General features: G+C 46.1%; 1 long non-coding RNA gene across 2 annotated transcripts; it reads right to left on the reverse strand.

Annotated features, from left to right (window-relative positions):
• Positions 1-764: 764 nt before the first annotated feature.
• On the reverse strand, positions 765-4106 carry LOC146860330 (uncharacterized). Of its 2 annotated transcripts, XR_014979136.1 has the most exons (7): positions 4052-4106; positions 3890-3957; positions 3731-3793; positions 3567-3636; positions 3412-3480; positions 3269-3312; positions 765-3153 (listed from the first exon to the last, which is right to left on the reverse strand). It is a non-coding gene; the product is annotated as an uncharacterized LOC146860330 (long non-coding RNA). The 2 variants fall into 2 exon arrangements; XR_014979137.1 differs by lacking the exon at positions 3269-3312.
• Positions 4107-21207: the final 17101 nt, after the last annotated feature.

The raw sequence follows: 21207 nt of genomic DNA on the forward strand, positions 1-21207 counted from the left end.
GAAATGAAGACAGCAGAATACAAATAAAAGGCAGAATATTAAAGGCGCAATAAAGAAGCAGAAAAGACAGACAAATAACAGAAAAACGGGCACAAACACGAAGACAGACAGCATCGGACTAGCAGAAGAGCAAGGCTCTCCCACTGGACCATCAGGGATGAAACACAGGCAGTAGCCTGTGGGTGGAGGAGGGCCTCGAACACCTAACTTAGAGAGAGGTGTAGGGGGCAGCGGCAAAGGCAAAACAGCAGAGCTGCTGGGGCAGAAAGCAGGGAGGTCAGTTAATTTAGTGACTCTAATTGTTACCCCGACGAGGCTTGTAGTTTTTACTTGAGATGGGTACAACGCCCCCTCAAGTAATACCTCAGTTTCGTACACTGCCCAACTCTTAATGAGGTTCAAAGGACATTTTTGGCTAAATAAGTATAAAAATCTTTGTGAACTGAACAAAACATTGAACATTTTTGTTAGAAATGGATGTCTCTAGTTGGCAGTGGTATGCACCTTCTAGTCAGAGTAAGGGAGTTACACACCCAAGAAAATCCTTGATCACCCCCTTGGTAGCTTGGCAAGACAGTCAGGCTTATCTCAGAGGTAATGTGTAAAGTATTTGTACATAACACACACAGTAACACAGTGAAAACACTACAAATGGACACCACACCAGCTAAGAAAAATAAAGTATCTTTATCTAAGCCAAACAAGTATGACTTTGAAACGGTTTCATGCAATTCTGTCCATAGAACTATATAGATGCACTGATGTTACACAAAATACCTTCGATGAGTCTAAATCCACAAGCCAAAACAGCCGCAGAGGAGGGAAGCATTGAAAAATGCATTGATGCGTCAGTTCCTGAGTCCTTGGGAAGGTGATACGTCAGTTCTGCTTCATGTAGGAGAAGTGTTTCATTGAATCCGCACTGTAGGGGGAAGCGACCAGTACAGTAGAAAAGTGGGTCTCAGTGGAACAATTCTGAAGAGCACACAAAATTAAATGCCAGCAGGCATTGATTCACTTCTACACCATAATTCTTTGTTCAATATTATTTGATCATATTAAACATCATGCGATGTTCACAGACCAGCAATTAATCTGGGAAAGCGTATCAAACAAGTGCCCCATGCGAAGGGGGATAGAAGGGGGGAGAGGGCTGTGTGCATCAAGTGAGGATTGGAAAAGTGAAAAGAAAAGGTAGTGACAATATATCCATCACACCATTATTTATAATTAAAAGCGGCTTTACACAGCCTTACAATTAAATGATGACAAATACAAAGCCATTGTTGGAAACACAGTGTCACAATGAAAATGCACTGTTGACCAAACTGGCACGAAGTGGTGACAGAGTCGACGATTCGACCCCAAACCAGGGTAGGTTACTTAAGTCCTTACAAAGGGGTCTTCCTCAGGGCTGAGTGTGGGGCACATGTGAATTTAACAGAGGAAATCCTTTGGGGTATATTCACACGAACGTGTGATAACTTCCGCAAGAGTAGCGTAACGCAACTTTCAATATCGCAGCTCATCGCGGGAAAATAACCCCGTGTCAACATGGAACTCACAACAAGCATGCGATAGACATCAGATAACGAGTCAAATGTCAGCTTCTAAATCGAAACCACGCCGCAAAAATGCGAAACACGAACGCGAAAAATCAAGCGATGAGGACAATCGCGATACACAAATCAGCGAAGACCAGCCACAGGCCTGCAAATCCCATGCGTCTGGCGGGAAAAAGCAACATACAAGCAAGAAAAAAAAGCCAAAAAACATTTCAAACTACGTAGCAAAATGGATGCACCCGGACCAAGTGCAGGGGACAAGCCGGACACCACAAGGTCCACGGAGGACCAGCCATGCAAAGGCAAGGACAAGAGGAAGAGGAGGACGGGGTTCAGTCCACAGGAAGACCGGTTCCTCGTCACGGAGGTGACCGAAAACCATCACCAACTGTTCGGCACCTCCACTGCGGCACTGGAAACCCAAACCGAAATATGGCAGGCCATCGTTACCAACGTCAATGCAGTCGGAGTATCGAGGAGGTCACTGGAGGAGGTCAAGAGGCGCTTGCATGATCTGAAAAGGCAGACCAAACATAAGCTCGCCGTCAACAGGGAGGCAGCAACGGCGACTGGAGGTGGGCCTCCTGCGACACAGGAGGAGCTGGATGAGCTGGAGTAAATGGGGGCCACAGTCCGCAGTGAGGAGACGGTGGCAGGATTGGGGGGCCTGGACACAGCACGATACGACCTGACCCAACAGCAACAGGGTGAGTTACGACTAGGGATGGGTGGACGGCGGGAGATGAGCACAATGGCACATATGCACAAGTATGCGTAGCACACTACACACCCACAATGACCGTGGAACATGTCCCTGGTTGCCTTGGCACACTGCAGCACACATAGAAATGCCAAGTAGGCCCCCATCCACAATGTGCACAGAGGGCCCCCCCCCAATCATCAATATCACAACCGACCCATGCACATGTGCCGAATCCAGCAAAGCATGTGAAAAAAAGGGGGGAGTTTGGCCCAATGGGCCAGGTTTTGGCTGGGCCGTTTATATATAACAAGGTGGTGGGCCAGAGCCTGTTTTATTTCTGCGTATTAAATTAACCCTAGACCAAACTTATTACTCTTATTTGATCTGGTATTTTATTTATACCTTTGTTTTAGACTTTTTTTGGATTCTTTGTTTCATATTAAAAGCAGAAAAAGACAGTGCTGTCGTTATACAGAGAATACTTGTGTACATGTAATTTACAACAAATTAAACAACAATTTTAAGTTTTAAATACAGCACCTAAATAAACAGTAATGTGAAAGGTTCAAATTCAAATATCCTAATATCTTGAAAATATTATATCAAAGTCATATTTCAAATATCAATATTATTTCATCAGTTTTCAAATAATGCTATATGTATCAACATTTCATTTAGAAGAAACATAGCAAAAAGGAAAACACAAGGAAATTATTTATATCAAGTACATAGAATTTTTCTTATGTCCTGACAGAAAAAAATATATTAAAAAATTCCTCCATGTGTTTATCATAAATCATAGTGAAGCCGACGCGTTTCAAGTCACCAATACTGAATATACGGACTCTCATCAGGGCTCTCGATTTTTTGCAGCAATGAGGGTTTCTGAAATTAGGATAAATAAACGCACATTTAGTAAAAAAGAACTAAAATCATAAGAGCTCCCTATATTTAAAGTTGTGACATCTTTCTCTTCAAATGTATACACTAGTTGATATACCTGGGCACTAGTATGTTTTTTTGGCAGTTTAATCTTCTTTATCTCTATGTGAAAAGAAGCCAAGTTTTAGAATGTTTTTAATATCATGTGCTTATTCATAAATTATGATCTTGGAGTTCAGCATGTCCATTACAGACGCCTACCTTTTCTTTCAGCTGGGAAAAACCTAAACTTGGGGCTTTCCTGCCTTTGGAATTTTCCGTGTATCAGCTCTGTGTAAATAATGACAAGCCATTAGGCAAAATTGAGCCTACGGATTTTCGCTAATGGAATCAATTAAAGAAAGCTTTTAGCGTACCTGGGAACTTCAATTTAGACCGGTAAAGCCTTCCTATTGGCAGCTTCCTGTGACTTTTTTTTAGAACAAGCTGAAAGTGAAACGAAGCGCTTAAAGTTAATAAAGCGTTCGATGTACTTGTAAGCTTTCCCTACTGAATGAAGTTAAAACGGCTGATAGCGTACCTGTATTGTCATACGCGGTGAAATCTTCGTATTGTATTCAGTCGCTCAGGGCTTGTTTTCGGGCTGAAAACAGAACAAAGCATGAGCGCTTAATTTGATACGAACTGTGTTATCTTGCAATGGCGATTCTATTATTTTTTAGTTTCTAACAGGACATACCTTTTGTTTGTTCTGGTCACGAATGCTTCGTCTTCATGCGGTGTTTTTCAATTGTAGCGTGCGTCTTTCTAAAATATAAGAATTGAGCTCCTTATCAGCCTTAAAATTTCAAAGCGATTTTTGTTTACTTAAAGCACTAAGCTCGAGTGAAAGGCACAATACCTTGTGGTGTTTCTGTTCATTTCTTTGATTCTTTCAGTTGAAGCGGCAACTTTACTCGTAGATGTCAATCTTTTAATGGCTTCTGACCTAGCACCATGGGGATTGTAGTTCCAGATGACTTTGCCTAGCATTTGGACTCACACGTTTTTACAATGCACCAACCCAATGCATTATGGGCTTCGTAGTATTTTATATTTTTGTCAATTCTGTCATGCTGTTTAAACCTGCTGTTGCGCTATTGAATTTTAAAATTAGACACGCTTCTTTGCATAATAACAGATTCTCAATGTCTGTAGAGGTGTTTTTTGAAAATTGAAAGCTGGCCAACACTGTCCACTTAAATTGAGTTTCGGTATGGCATTTTTCAACAAAGTGTTCAACCATAGGCGAAGTCATAACTTTTTTCTTTATTCTGGACCGATGTTGAGTGATTCTTGTGTTCACTTGTTGGTTGGTCTTCCCTATATAGATTTTTTGGCAAGGGCAAATAATAGCGTAGACAGCATTTTTTGTTTTACAATTTGTGAATTCTGTATGTTTCCACCTTATTTTGTCATGCACAAATTCAGTACCCTCTATAGTATTCCCACAGGAAATACAATTTCCGCATTTTCGGTGCCCTTCAATGGGCTTTAAGTTCCATTGGGCCAACAAGTCACTTTTGGGTTTAGCTAAAGTGGTGTCTGCTCGAATTATTTGTTGGCCAATGCTTGGATTTTTCTTCCATGCGAAGAGTGGTTTAGGAAATGGGCATTCTAGATTTTCTAGTAGGTGCCAATTCTGCAAAATAGTTTGTCTAAATTTGCTAGTGTCAGGGCCATACGTTGATACACACACTGGTCTTTCCAGGGTCTTTTTTTCTTTTATTTGGAGTAGACACTCTCTGGGTGTGAAACGGGCTCTTTTGGTTGAGTGTTTGAGCAATTTTTTAGAGTAACCTCTCATTTGCATTTCTTTACAAAAGAGCGCAGCATGTTCTTCAAATTCTGACATCATTGAGCAATTCCTCCTGATTCTGAGTAGTTGCCCATAAGGTAGATTCTCCTTTAGGCTCTTTGGGTGTGCACTTTTAAAGTGTAGAATTGTGTTTTTGTCTGTCTCTTTTTTATATAGAGTTGTCCTCAAAACTCCTTCCACAATCCAGCAAAGCAGCAGTTCTGTGACCCACACTGACTATGCAAGTAACACTGCATGTCCGATAGCATGGCAGCAGCCAAAAAAAACGACATGGACCACGAATCGACATGGAGGCAGCCCAGTGCGGATCACAGCCGTAAAGGAGCAGGTCACACTCTGACATATCCACATGCACCCACAACCCATGCCGTACAATACACACAGCAGATGAACAATGCACCAGGCCACTAAATCTGTCCGAGAGCAAATATGACCCAAGTCAAAAACAATTCAGCCCCTGAAAAGCACACAATTTAAAGGTACCCCGCCTCAAAGGGAGAAGGCTACAGAAAATCGGAGCTGCAGGGGCAACTCCCCCACAATGCAGCACACACACATAGCAATCACAGGACATCAGCAACGACGGCAATGTAGTACAACGTGCAACACCAGCACCACAGGACAGAGCCCACAACAGGTTCCGCTCGTGCGTAGTAACTGTCCACTCATATCTGGCATTGCCTGACACAGTGTGATGATAATGAACGGGTACCACCTCACATCCGTCATGTATTCGGAAAACACACTGACTGCCATCGAATAGCCAGCTCCCCAAAACAGTCATAATGTACATTGGCATGCAGTCTGAATGTAAACATATGCAAATCAACAACATACTTGTGAAACTCTGTTAACCTGCATATCCCCTTAACATTGCAGAGGGACAATCAACACTTACTGCAGAGCAGAACACAAACCCCATCATTGATGATGTAGAGGACAACCTGCACATATTTCAAGGTACCCTCCAACGGATACTGGACAGCCTCTGCACCCCACCCCCAGGAGCAGAGCAGGCCAGCTGCCTCGAGGTGACCCCACCACCTGCACAGACCACACAGCAGGAAACACACACCACCACGGCTGTCTCCCAGGACCCCCCGACCAACACACGGAGCACATACAACGTGTGTGGTCTTCCCAGGTGGAGTTGGCTGAACAGCTGCGGGTGGGTTATGTTAAAATAATTTTATAATGCGCAATCTACCCAAAAAGGGTTTCCCAGCGCGGGACTGAAGGACCAAGGAAGTGAAAAATGAAAAGTTATTGATTAAATAACCAGGTTTTAAGTACTTTACGGATATTCGTGTATAGTGTTTCTCTGCGAATCATTATGGGGAGAGAATTCCATAAGAATGGGCTGAGATAGGAAAAAGAACGACCACCCGTTCTTGTAAGCTTGACCCTAGGAACCACACATTTTTCCTGAGTGGTGGACCGCAACAAGCGGGGAGGTTGATAAAAACGGACTAACTTTTACAGGTAATGAGGGGCAGTGCCTATCTTGATCTTGAACATATAGTTCAGAGCTTTAAATTTAGTCTGATTTTCCACTCTGAGCCAATGAAGATCTCTCAAGGCAGTAGTGGTGGAAGTCATTCTTGGGAGTTTGCAGAGCAATCTTGCGGCAGAGTTTTGAGCTCATGGCAGCCAAACTCGATGCCATACGTGGGTGCCTGAGTCCCATCATGGACCACGTACAGTCCCTATCGGACACCCCCTGTCTGCACCATGCTCCGCCACAGACCTTGGATAACCTCGCTGGTGCCATGAATCGGGCACAAGAACTGTGTGGGCAGACAGGCACAAGCCATTACAGCACAAAGTTGGGACAGATGCGCAGGTCAATGGAGACCATGGAGTGGATGCAGGCTGGAAGGATATCTGACACGGATGGACACCAGCGAGTAGTAGCTGGAGACTTCAGTGCCCTGCAGTACTTCATCTTGCCATTGATGCCACTGAGCCGTTTCCAGATGACTGCAGTGGGAACATCGACACACACAGCTCCGACCCCTGATGTGTCCGTGGCACACAGTGATGCTGCCCCATCACCTTCGCAGTCTGATGTGTCAGTGGCACACAGTGATGCAGCCATCACCTCGCCACACACACCGGACACACCGGACACAGAACCCGTATCAGGGGAGTAAGAAGGGGATGTGAACTACTGTGTGGGGAAGGAGGCAGTGGCAGCCATCACCGCCGTATGGCCTGTCCCTGCCTGGTTATGACCTATGCATCATGGCCTGGGAAACACCTCAGTGACCCCCGGAACACTCTGCAACTTTCACCCGGACCCCGACACGTACTGCCATTTCTTCACCGCTGGCCAATTACACAGCTATCCTGCTGCAGACTGCACTCTCCCTCTTCCCAATCACTGTGCAATCCTCAAAGGACTCTGGTTGGCACACCACTGGGCTTCCATGTGATGTGGGCTTGAATGGGCATGTACAGCCCCAGCTCCCGCAATCACCTGAATGTGAATAAAACATTCTAAATCACACAGATGTGTCATTACTATGTTCACTCACGTATGGAGGTATGGCTGGATGTAGGTACAATGATTGCAAATGAAGGTACACCCTGGTAACTGACATCTATGCGCATGTTTATCCCTGAGACACATGGCCAATTGGATGACTGTGAAGGTGAGTTCTAGCTGTGTCCCTATTGCACATCAACAACAATCTCACAACCCCCAACGTAGGCACATGTCCATGTATTGAATAGGGTTGTGTGTAGGACTGGCCCAAACAAAAGCAGGCCAGGAGTGGTGTCCTACAGCACATGTGACACCAGAAGTTCACGTTGCATACCTACTCACACACATCTGTGTGGACACATTCTGTTGTGATATATGACATTGCTCCACATGGTCGGGTTGGACAGCATACTCACATTGCTGAAGTCACGTAAGTGCACATGGCGTCCAGCACCTATCCAATAACAATGTCTGGTTCACAGAGGTGGAGCTTGCCAAAGGGACACCCCCCCATTGCACATGCGTCAGTCATTTCCTCCCTGTGTAGGGATGATGCCCATTGTGGCGCATGAGTGGACAATCCAAACAACACACCTCGCTATTAGACACCAGTGGAGTTGCATAGACTTTATTGGCATGTGCGTGTCAGTACGGACGAGGCAACGGCCACAACAGGTAGGGACATGCTTAAGACACTTACACGCAGCATGGGTACATGTCGAAGTTAAGGAAATGTTGGGGCTATACTGGGCAACATTCATCACGGATGGCAACGCTCTCAGCCCACCTTGCCTTGCTGGATGAGTCATGTGTTGTTTGCTGTCTGCCCATTGCCACGTGTGAGGGGGCACGACTCACTGCCCATGGGATCTGCATAGTGCTCTGCTTCCGGAGTGCGCCGATTATCTGCTCTGCTGACAGTGATCAGGTGTGAGGGTCCGACAGGTTCACATGTTGTGTTACATTGCCATGTGCGTGCTCTCCCCCAGCAGTGTGTCCGAATTGGCAACGTTGCCAAACGACGCTGTGTTGCACCGGTCAAGGACCTGCATCACCTTGCACAGGTGTGTGTACACACGCGTTGTTCCACGCACATGCATCCAGAGCCCGGACGTAGGCAGACGTATCCTTTGTTGTGGTGGGATTTGTGAGCAATCCCCATGATGCAACAATTTGTTGGGACATGTGCTGTGGGTGACAATCGGATGTGGCTGCAGGGATGTAGTTACTCGTCCATGAATGCCCGTGCAGCTTCATGTGCAATGTGTTCCAATAGTACGTCGTTGTCATGTTCAAGGAACCCCAGGGTGCGCCAATCCATTAAGTGGACCGGGCAGGTATGCTCAGCACACGCTGTTTCACCAATCTGTAACCCTGCCCAATAGGGGAGCGCCTCAATGTGGAACGTGCGAGGAATTGTGCAATCTCTCATGCGCATATCCAATACATATGCAGTATGTCAGGGCATTCCATGCACGGCTTCTCGGTTACACTCCTGTTTGTGATCCAACAGTGGGTGCAGACACAAGTCATAGTCCAATTCATCAACAGGTGTGTTGGATAGGCAGACATCCATGGGACACTCAAATGTGCATGTTCGGCAGTGGAACCAGGGCTGGACGCAGGTGACGTAGGCAAGGCGGAAGCTGAGCCGGTAACTGATCCGCAGCACTGCCAGTGGCACTGCGCCCAGTAAATGCAGCATACGTGCACGGTACTGTTCAATGTAACGGGGGTTGTGCATGTGACCGGTATAGCCTGCCATTGCGTTGGTGCGTCTCGTAGAACAGGCCCTCTTCTGAACTGCGGCAGTTGTGTGGAGGATATGCCACAGCTCTGAGCAATGATTCGAATGTGTGTGCAACGTTGGGGAGAGTGGGTTGCTGTTTCCGTGAGTGTCAAGGGCATCCCATGCGGGGGTACCACAGGCAGGGGCTTTTGTGTGTAGGGTGTGGATGTCTGCCATGGCATCTCTCTCATGGTGTTCCAGGCCCGTTCTGTACCAAGGTCAGAGGTGCAGGTGTCCTTCCGCCTTCTGCATTGGGACAATGGAGCTTTTATCCCTGATGTTTGTCTGACTACTACTTGCGTTTTCAGAATGTGATGTGACTTTGGCACTGAGATTTGGACACGGCCTTGGGCTCATGATGAACGGATGGCGATACATACACACATGTGGGCATGTGGAGCTAGGTGCCCGAGGGGCCTTGCGCTGCTTGTGCAATCTCACTCCGTCTCTCTCCCTCGCTCTCTCCCTGTCTTTCCCTTGTTGGGCACATGGCACACCTTCTTCTCTTGGATTTGGTCTTCCAGGCTGTGTGCTATGGATTGTCCAGTGAGGAGCTGCTAGGACTCATCCTAAGGGTTGTCTCAGCTTTTATTTGTATGGTGTTTTGTGTTGGTGATTGCATTGCTATTTGACTGAGTCTCCATTTCCTGGCCACACAGGTCTGTTGATTTTCCTGCTTGTGCGACATCAGTCAAAATGTTTGCATTGGGATTCGTGGTGTTGGTGTGCAGTTTCTTAGTTCGTGGTTGGGGGTGGTCCCGGGAGGGGTGTTGCGGGCCTGGGTGTGGTGTCAGAGGGTGTTGTGGCCCTCTTGGGTGTCTGGGCCGCATGATGTGTGGCTCCATGGCATCTGTTGCCCTTCCGATGTGGCCCTGGGCTGTGCTCCCTTTTGTTGTGCAGGCTGCCGTCCGACTTTACACCAGGTCAGATCAGGTGTAGTTTTCCCAGTGCTAACGTGCCTTACCGCCTGTTTTGTGTTTTTATCGCAGTTCTGTCTGGTCGTTGTGAATGTTGACATGTGATGTTGTCGCGGCTTTTGGCACGGGAACGGCCACTCTGCATCTCATTAGCGATATTTGCGGGGGCCCTCTGTGGTGATGTTTTTTGCGGCTGCTATCACGGGTATACTGGTGCTCTGGGCTGTTAACACCAGCTTGTGAAATGGGCGATAGATTTATCGCAACTTTGGCTGCGATAAAGTGTCGTTGACTTGGCGATAGTTTCTTGTGAATATGCCCCTTAGTATCTAATTTATTTGACATCAAAAAGTGAAATGTAACTGTAATTAAATTAACATGAGGCACCCTCACCTGGGTGGCGGAGATACAGTAGGTGAGCCAGTAGGCTCCAAAGGCAAAGAGCGGGTCGATGGCACCTGAAAAACAGGGTAAGGGCCATCAGGAAAATATCACACAGAGTTAACAATAAATAGGCATGGCCGTGCTCAAAAGCTCGATCTAACGGTTCTAACCAAATTTCCCTTAAGTAATGGTGACACCTCTTGAATCAGGAAAACTAAATATATTTTATATTCTGAATTGCTTGGGCCCAGATAAATGCCAAGGTTCCAACAGTACTGTAATTTAATGAAAAAGAAACAAAGAAGGACCAAAGGTCAGCCACCACTGACTCTCTGGAGTAGTTACAATGTAATAAGTTGCACGTTTAAGAAAATAATAAATATTAGACTGTGTTTACCTGGGGAGGAGAAACACAGTCACGACCTTCAAACAGCCCCATGGGCGCTTCCAGTCTAAAAGATAACGAAAGGGAAAACCTGCTCTTAGTTTTAAATATTGCCAACCAGCACGCTCAGGGCACATGACCGGTAGAGAATGACAGTATTTTTTTTGTATTGTTCTTTTACATTAATTGGTACTGATTAGAGAAATCTGAAATTGTAAGTACACACAGCGTGCACAGCCGTGCCAACACTTAAGTAACGTTGTCATGAATATGCATTGCTCACATCTCTCACATGCCCCCCTTATGCGCAAAATAATTACAACTTTCTCAAAAGTTACACTGATTGTGATTGTGTCCATTAGTCACTCAGGTCCGGGTCCGATTCGTCGAGCGGGGGGGTACAGATATTCCCTCTGAAAGCATTCCACTTCCCCCACACCCGTGTCCATTTCCTGGGGCACCTTCTGCGGATAAAAAACACCTTCTCCACCACCTTTGCTCTATCCATGTCTTCACACCACTGTCTATGTGTGGGGACTACCTGCGCTCCCCAATATTGAGCTATATTACGTTTAGCCAGCATCATACCCAAAGTCGCCCAGTCCTGACCTGCATGATTGAGGTCTGTCAGCTCCCAAATGTTAAGAAGACATCTCTTGGATTCTGGGGGGACAGTAGGCCCACAAACCTGTGTGATAGCATCCATGATAGCCTCCCAGTAGTGCATGATTTTGGGGCACTCCCACAAGGTAAGATAGAAAGTATCTGGTGACCCGCAACCCCTCAGACACATCGGGCTGTCAGTTCTTCCCATTCTGTATAGTGTCAGTCTTGTGTAATATGTTTGGTGCAGTATTTTGAGTTGTGCGAGTTGTAATTTGGAGGGTATGGCTACTTCACGTGGGAACACAAGGGCCTCCTGCCAGTCCGTTTCATCCAGCTCCCCCAGCTGCCATTTCTCACAGAGGGCGACCGTGGGATCCCACCAGTTATTTATAATTTTACAATATGTTAAGGAAATGGCCTTTTTGGTCAGGTAGTCTGTCAATAGTCTGTCCTCAAGTGGTGAGGATTCGGGGAGATCGATTCCTGGTGGAATAGCTTTTGTGAGCACATGTTTGATCTGTAGGCAGCAATAGTGTTCCGTCAAAGCCATCTCGTAGGTTTCCTGCAGTTGGGAGAGTGAAATGATTGCATCTTTTCTCCACAGGTCCCCTACCCTCGATATACCTATAAGGTCCCATCTGGCAAAGCCTTTGCTATTACGGAGTCTACCTAATTGTCGGGTGTCCCACAGTGGTGTATGTTGCATTAAGACCCCCTCCCAACCAAGCGCAGGGAGCAACGTGAACCAGATGTGTACAGTGTGTGCCGTTGGTCCCGATAGTGTATGTTTATGGGATTTGATGTATAGTGCACCCAGAACACCCTCAGTTCCGAGAGTGTGTCTGTCCATGCGAAACGCAGGTTCGTCTTGTGGGGCATGTATCCACTGGTTTACCACAATAAGCTGCGAGGCCCAATAGTATGTTTTGATATTGGGTAGGGCGATTCCGCCGTCGTACCAGCCCCTTACCAATTTATGCTGGGCTATGCGGGCAGGTTTCCCATCCCAGAGAAGATGACTTAGTTCTGTGTCGATCGCTTTGAAGTAGGAGTGAGGAACCGGGAATGGAGTGTTCTGCAGGGTGTATAGAAACCTGGGGAGTGCCATCATTCTGAACAGGGCGGCACGACCCAAGAGTGTCAGTGGTAGGGAGTGCCAATGTTTTACGTCGTGGCAAAGTCTTTTCAGGGGCTCCGAGAGGTTTTTCTCGATGAAATGTGCGGGTTGGAAAGTGATATATATTCCAAGGTATTTAAACCCCCTGTCTGCCACTTGTATCGTGCAGTCTGGCGCAACCGCGGAGGTGGGCCACTAAGCACGTAGAGAACAGACTTGGCCCAGTTAATAGTATAGCCGGAGACCCTACCATATGACGCACAGATGTCCAACAGTCCAATTATTGATCGTCTGGGGATGCCATATATAGTAAGATGTCATCAACATATAGGGAAATGCGATCCTACCATCCCTCTGTCCACTTAAGCCCACATATCATTGGATCCCTCCTTATCCAGACCACCAATGGTTCCAATACTAGAGCAAACAGAAGGAGAGACAGCAGACAGCCTTGTCTTGTACCATGACCTAGGGGAAGTACGGCAGAGACTCGCCCATTTACCACCACATGTGCCAGTGGTTGTGTGTATAGAAGTTGGATCCAAGCACAAAGATTGGGCCCAAAGCCAAAGTGTTATAACACTGCAAAAAGAAAGGGCCATTCAACTAGATTGAATCCCATACGTGCGTCCAAGGAGAGTATGACAGCCTCTTCTGGGATAATTAGCATGCGGGCCAGTACACTATGAAGTGTTCTCAGATTAAGTGCTGTAACGCGGCCCGGCATAAAACCTGATTGGTCCAGGTGCACTAGGGTTGTAAGGTATGGTTGGAGCCTAGCGGCCAGTGCCTTTGCTAATATTTTGGCTTCTGCATTCAGCAGCGAGATTGGTCGATAAGATGAGCAGTCCTCAGGGGGTTTACCAGGTTTTGGAATTGTTACGATTGTTGCAGTGCGCTGATCTCTAGGGAGTGTTCCTGCCTCAAGGCTAGCCTCATACATTTTGAGCAAGTGTGGCATGAGTTTATATGCTGCTTTTTTGTAGAGTTCGGTGGGGATGCCATTGGGACCTAGAGCTTTCCCTGATTGGAGCCCACTTATGGCTAGTGTTAGTTAATCGGGTGTCAAGTCTGCCTCCAAGGCCTGAGCTTCGTGGGTGCAAGTTTGGGCATCTGTATGTCGTGAAGGAATGTAAGATTCTCCTCTAGCGTTGCCGTGGCTTTTGGAGTGTATATTGTCTCATAATGAAATGCGAACGCTTTTACTATTTCCTGTGGGTCTGTAATTGCCACCCCGGAGTCTAAGTTTAGTTGTGCCACCCAGCGACCAGCGTGCTCTCTCCTGTCCAGCCAAGCTAGAAGCTTGCCAGCCTTATCGCCAATTTCATAAATAGTGTGTTGTGTTTTGGTGACTTTGGCCTTAACCTTCTCCCACATGTAGTCCCTGTACTCCTGTTTTACTAAGTTATGCTTATGAGTTGTAGTACCGTTGGGATCTGAGGAGTGTTCGGCTTCGGCTTGGCTCACTGCCTGCTCAAGAGTCTGCACCTGCCGCACTGTATCACGTTTATGAGAGGTAATTAAGGATATTGCTTGGCCATGTAAGACTGCCTTGTAGGCCTCCCACAGGGTCGTCGGGGAAGCTGTGTTCGTTTTCCGTGAAGTATTGCCTTGTGGTATTGGGTAGGCCTTTCCAAATAGCGGGGTCATTAAAAAAAACAGGGTATATGTAATTTATGCGTCACCGCCCCAAGAAGTGAGATGTGTATTTTATCATAACAGGGGAGTGATCTGAGATACCTCTGGGGAGGTGTAAAACCTTCGACACTCTCTCCAAGCCAGACGAGAATGTAAGGATATAATCAATCCTGGAGAGGCTATTGAGTGCGCTTGAGTGGAAGGTGTATTGTCATTCCCGAGGGAAATGCAAGCGCCAAACGTCTATTAGACCAAAGGCATCAAGGAATTCAGCCAGACGAAGGTGAGCCCCGCATTGTTCCCTAGGGGGGGTGTCTGTCAAGTGTAGCGTTAAGTGAGGCATTAAAGACGCCCCCTATGATCAATTAACCCTGCGGGAGTGCGAGCAGGAATTTACCATGGGCTGGGAGGGCAAGATTCTGCAGAGCAGGCGGGACATAAACGGAGACTAAATTGTATGCTAGCCTCTACCACTGGCATGAGATAGCTGCGAATCATCCCTGATCGTACGTCCAGGACCCATTAATAACGAGTGGGAAGTTTTTGCGAACAAGAATCCCTACTCCCCTCGAATCTGAAGTGAATTCAGAGTGCGCCGCCATTTAAAATCCCCACCTGTCCAAAGCCTTATAGGCCGAACCCATTAAGTGCGACTCTTGGATGAGGGCTACTGCTGGGGCTTGTCATTTAAGATATTGCAGTGCCAGCCCCCTCTTTATCTTGTCACATAAGCCATTTACATTCCATGATATGATTGAAAAAGGGAGCCCAACCTATTAAGGGTCTCGGGCTGTGCTTGCATGAGGTCGGTCAAGTCGTCCCCTCCCATCAATGGATATATCTTTGACACTGGAGCATGGAGAGCAATGCAATATGGTTAGCGAGCACAAACTGTGTATAGATTTGATTAGCATTCGGTGTACCTGTGTGAACAAAGTGAACATAAACTTTAACTGATCCCCACCCCCTCCCTGAAAGACGGACATACAACTACCCGCTACCCCAACTTCGCAGAGTGCTTAGTCCCCATTAACTTGTAATTGCGTGAGGGGGGAGAGTAGTCCGATGATCACCCCAAACCATCCCCTCATCCAATACCATATCTGTGCATTCAGTTCCGTCCAAGTTTAGAAAGGAATGCGTCAGTGCCAAGACGCCCGGCGGGGCAGCGATTCAGGTCACAGCAGGTCAAGAGTGGTAGTTCAGAAAATATACCCAGATGAAGCTGAATCTCTGTACGTTCTCCTCGACGGCCTCTATCTTTGCTGCAAACCAGGAGCATTAGTGTCCAAAGTGTCCTCATTTTTCGGTCTCTGCCTGAGTTGAGTCATCCGTGGAGCCTGTGTCTCTCGAGCCCAGCGATGCCACTTCCTGCAGACGTTGTTGTTGATTCTTGCCTGTTCTCGCGGCCCGAGGCCTGCCTACATCCCTCCAGCCAGTCGTGGGCCTCCTCAGGCATCCAGAAGAACCATGTTTTACCATCCGCTACTACTCGCAACTTTGCCGGGAAGAGCATTGAGTAGTTGAGTTCTCGGCATCTGAGTTCTTTCGTCACCTCCAGAAAACTCCGTAACAGCTGCCGTATAGTCCGGGAAGAATAAAATGACAGAGTTCTCTAGGCACAACGGGGGAGCCACTCGCGCCGTTTGTAGTATTGCGTCACGGAAGTTAAAGATGCGGGCTAAAATAGGTCTGGGGGGGCCCCTGGTCTGGGTCTGCCTCCCGAGGCTGTAGTTGGGTTTTGATAAGATCTTCAACAAATAAATCCATTGCAGGGCCCCATTTACCTTCCGGCATGCCTATAATTAGAACATTATTGCATCAGGAGCGGCCTTCCTGGTCATCAAGCTTAGCCGCTATTAGCTTATTTTCTGTTTCAAGTTGGCGCACTTGTCGCTGTAGGACAGCAGTGTCAGTGAAAAGAGTCGTTGTGATAATTTCGACTTCGGTCACTCTCGTGCCCATTTTCTGGAAGTCGGCCCTCAGGAACGAGATGTCTGTAGAAATCGACCCCACGGTAGCCTGGACCTTATTAAGGGCAGACATTATATCCTGCAGCATGACCTCTGCCTGGCCTTCGGGCGCTGGGTTCTTCTCTTGCGCGGCCATTTAGCTTGGCTGGTAGCCACGCCCCCGAGAATGACTGTATTGTATACACAGCGGCGCGGTCTGAAATTAAGACCGGAAAAAATATGCATCGCATAATACCTTACGTCTTTGGAGTGCATCCGTCTCTGACAAGGGAAAAGGAGCACTGGCAAGCGTGACATTTTCAACAGAGGTTTCTTGTTGCCGTGCTCGCGCTTACCACATCATCACAGCCGCTTGATGCTGTCAAAATGACAAGTCATTGCGGCGTCTGTATAGTAAAAAGAATATATTTATCGCTAAGCTGAAAAAGAGTACATTATCTTGAGGTTGGATTAAAACCCAATATATGAGTCGATAAATGCAATATTAATCTATGGGCAAGAGAGATAACTATTAAATTAATCAGAAAGGTAGTGCACTGCATTGACGGTGAGGTAGAAAAATCATTTACTCAGAGATGGTCCGCGGCGGTTACGATGAAATGTGCCCAAAAAAGGGGGTGCCTTCATATTAAAATGTCGATACTCGTCTGACAGAGCCTAATTAAAAATGCATGGAGCATAACAATAAAACGGCCTTAAGAGGGAAATCCCTTAGAGCTGAAGGACACAATAGTTGATATTAGCTTGCTGTGGGGAGTACCATTACATTTAATGCCGCTTGTGTCTTGAGGCAGAATATCAGTGTCATGGAATAATACACATAGCTAGTCCGTGAGGGTTAATGAGTACTATTAATACATGAGAGACCTGCCTATTTCCATTCTATTGAAACGCTAATGTACAAAGGTGGTATGTTCTACACATGTGGTAACTGGTGGTACAAAGACATGAATTAAATAAGGATATGCAGGAGTGCTTCTCAGTACATACAATTATTATTCCATTAATGCAAATGTCCATGTGCACAATTAGAAAGTTATATGCATGTTGCCTCCTATAGTGAGATCCCAAAGTGGGCTGGAAAATCATTATCATTTATGGACATTACATGCGAGAAACCTTATCACAAGTTGCACTCTAAGTTGTACATTAATTATTGCGCATCTTGCGAGTTGGTGTAGATCATTGGACCTTATATGAGGCAATGGTGGTTGTCAGTGCAGGGCAATAGGTGCAGATGGACAACTACTTAAGTGCGTTATTCAGATGCTAGGCAGGACATCTGTGCATGGCTAGCATCCAACTTGTTAAGGCCATTGTGGATGGAGTCCAAAAGATACATCCATTTGAACTCTCGCACATTTAGGATGGTTTTGATGTTGCCCCCTCTGACCTCCAGTCTGGCCTTCTCCAGCACTAGCCACTTGAGATCATCTGGCCGGTGTTGCGCGTCTTTGAAAAGTTCCACAAGTGGGGCACCTCGGACTTCAGAGCGCCTCCTGCTGAATTGCTGTAATATGCAAGCTTTTACCTTTTGCTGTGTTTGGACAACATATATCATGTCGCACGGACACACGATTGCATAGATCACATTTGATGTGTTTTCCCAGATTAATTGCTGGTCTTTGAACATCGCATGATGTTTAATTTCATTAAATAATATTGAACAAAGAATTATGGTGTAGAAGTGAATCAATGCCTGCTGGCATTTAATGTTGTATGCTCTTCAGCATTGTCCTACTGGGACCCACTTTTCTACTGTACTGTTCGTTACCCAGGTCCCAGTGGCTTATTTGGGTTTACCCTTTTTTATAACCCTGTAGGGGGAAGCGAGGCATAGAAATCCAAGACAGTTCTGCTGGTGATGCATTGGAAAAACTTGCCAAACACGTGTGATGCGTGGAAATCCGGACATGCTGGAGGTTGCTGAACCAGCAGCAAACAGGCTCTATCTAATTTCGTTCAGCCGTACAGCAGGACCTGCGTAGGAGTCAGTGCAGTGGTCTTGAACTTTGGAGACACGGTGGACTGAACTCAGGATGCGGCTGTTTCTTCGGCCGCGGGCAGACGCTGCATCAATTTCTTCAGCTGCACTGAGGTGGTGCATGGAAATTTCCCCTCCACAAAGGTGCTGCAGGCGCTGGAAGGGCAATGCATAGGTTTTCAGGTCTTCTTGATGCTTTTTGCAGCAAGGGCAACCTCCAAGGGCCCAGAACTTAGCACTACAAGGCAGAACAGATCTCCGAGGTGTGGTGTGCAAGGATGCTGCAGATGAAGTCGTTGATGGCCCTGAGACTTCTTAACTGGTGGCAAGCACACAAAAGCCCTTGGAGAAACTTCACACGTAGGATACACAGCAAAGGACAGTTACTTTCCTCTCCAAAGCAGTAGCAGCAACTGCAGGCCAACCCAGCAAACCAACACACAGCAAAGAGGCAGTACTCCTCCACACAGCTCTTCAGCTCTTCTCCCTGCCAGAGGTTCCTCTTGATCCAGAAGTGTTAGAAAAGTCTGGGGTTTTGGGTCCAATATGTATAACCCTTTTGGCCTTTTAAGTTGGCAAACTTTAAAGAAGTCTTTGTTGTTCACAAGTTCTCGTTTTGCCCAGCTTGGGCTCTAGTCACATTCCAGGGGTGTGGAGTCAGTATTGTGAGAGGACAGGAACAGCCTTTCAGGTGTTAGTGACAACTCCTCCCACCACTCTAGGCAACGAAGATCCATCAGTGTGGTGATGGCTCATCAGGATATGGAGGACACACCTCAGCTCCTGTGTGGCTGTCTAGAGCAGTGTTTCCCAAACTGTGGTCCACGGACCCCCAGGGGTTCGTGATACATTCCTAGGGGGTCCGCAGGAAGCAGTTTTAAAAACATTGCAAAGTTTCTTGTACAATTAGCAGTTTTCAAACAACAATAAAAGTGTCAAGATAACACCAGTGATTAATGTACCTGCTGGAGGGAGATGAGAGTTTTGTCCAGTGGCAGCTTTGACTTATCTAATGTTGCACCGAGGGTTAATATGCCTACTGCAAAGAAAGTGTACCATGCATTTAAAAAAAAAAGTATTTTATGTGCATAGTTCAGGGGCTTACTGCTTTTTGTCACAGAGATTCTTTTGTTACTGTGCAGTTTATAAGTGACAATCGTAATCTAGCACAGTGACCTATAAACTGTCATCAAAGAGCTGCTTGCAAACTGCAAGGTACAAGTTAGTGACTTATGTTTTTTCCCAGTCTTTCATTATCCTGATGCTGCTAAAACGGTTTATTTAGGTGGAAATACATTTATATTGTTAAAGTCAACACTAACCACTGTGTTATGTTCTGAATTCTGAGTTTGTGCTTCTCCAGACTAAGCACTCTTTAAAAATGCCTACAAGTATGAATGACATGGGAATTCTACACCTTGTAGTCCCCTTTGCCTTATGTAACATTTTCTATACACTGATTTACATGTATTTGTCACTGTCTCTATATGTGTGTGTGATGTAAAGTGCTCTGACATCCTACAATGGTATGAGAGATGCTATAAAAAATAAAATACATGTGACAGAGGGGCTATGGAGAGATAGAGGCAATGTTGGAGGGTGATAGTGGGCGAATCATTGAAGAACCCCAAAAAAGATGGTCGTATCCTGGTGCATAGTAAGGTTGGCCACTTCAGAAACGCAGGGTTGCACCATATTTACAAGAATATGGTGTAGCCCTGTTTCCCCTGCGTTGGCGCTACACTTAACAGTGTAGCACCAATGCAGGCACCCTTGCACCACAGTGCAAGGGTGTCTGCATGCAGGGGAAGATTGTTTATGTACAGGAAGGGCCCCCTTCCTGCACATAAACAATCTTGAAATGCTGTTTTGTCACTTCTATGTGTGCTGCTTAATGCAGGACCCCTTCCCCTTTTTGAGTATGTGGGAAAATATTTTTTAAGAGCTGCCCTAAATAAAATGAAACGGAAAAGTTTCATTTTTCTTTTTTTAAATGCATCCCGTATTATTTTAAGCAAAACGGGCTACATTTGAAAAAAAAAACTGCTTAATTAAAAAAGCAGTCACAGACATGGCGGTCTGCTGACCCCAGCAGGCCACCATCCCTGTGAATGCTAGCCATTCCTAAAGGGGTCGCAAATTGCATCTGCCTCATTAATATTAATGGGGCATGCAATTTGTTACCCCATTAGGAATCACAGTGTTTGAGACACTGTTGTGCATTCTAATTGGCGAGTTGCAAATGCGAAACAATTTGTGACTCGCTAATTGACGGGTCGCACATCTGGCCCTAAGTGGCTTAACGCTGCCTTGTAAATAAGGCGAAGCCCCTATCGCCACAAGAATGTTGCAAAAAGTATTGTTCCCATGGTGATAGGGGCTTGTAAATATGCCCCTAAAATCCTTAGTAATTCAATTATTTGTTTTCTGTGCACACATGGGTTTATATTTTTCAAATTACTGTTTTAATGTTTGAAATTTAAATCCTACAAATTGCTTGGGGGTCCCCGGCTTCCAGTGGTGGCTCAATGGGGGTCCTCTGGAGTCAAAAGTTTGGGAACCACTGGTCTAGAGCAAATACACAAACAGCCCCTGTCAGTCTAAACCAGAAATGGATTCCACAGGCAGGCAGAGACATTGGATGGTTAGACAAGAAAATGTCCACTTTCTAAAAGTGGCATTTCAAACACACAATCTAAAAATCACCTTCACAAAAAACATATTTTTTAATTCTGAGCTCAGGGAACCCAAACTCCAAATCTCTATCTCTTCCTAATTTATAATTACGTTTGTAGAATTTTACAAGGTAGCTCCAATTAAAACCTATGCTAGAGACAGTCCTTTCAATAGTGAAAAATTATATTGGCAGAATTTCACTATCAGGACATGCTAAACACACCAGCACATGTCCCACATTT

Source organism: Triturus cristatus, chromosome 3_1 (genome assembly GCF_964204655.1).
Source record: "Triturus cristatus chromosome 3_1, aTriCri1.1, whole genome shotgun sequence".
NCBI classification, from domain to species: Eukaryota; Metazoa; Chordata; class Amphibia; order Caudata; family Salamandridae; genus Triturus; species Triturus cristatus.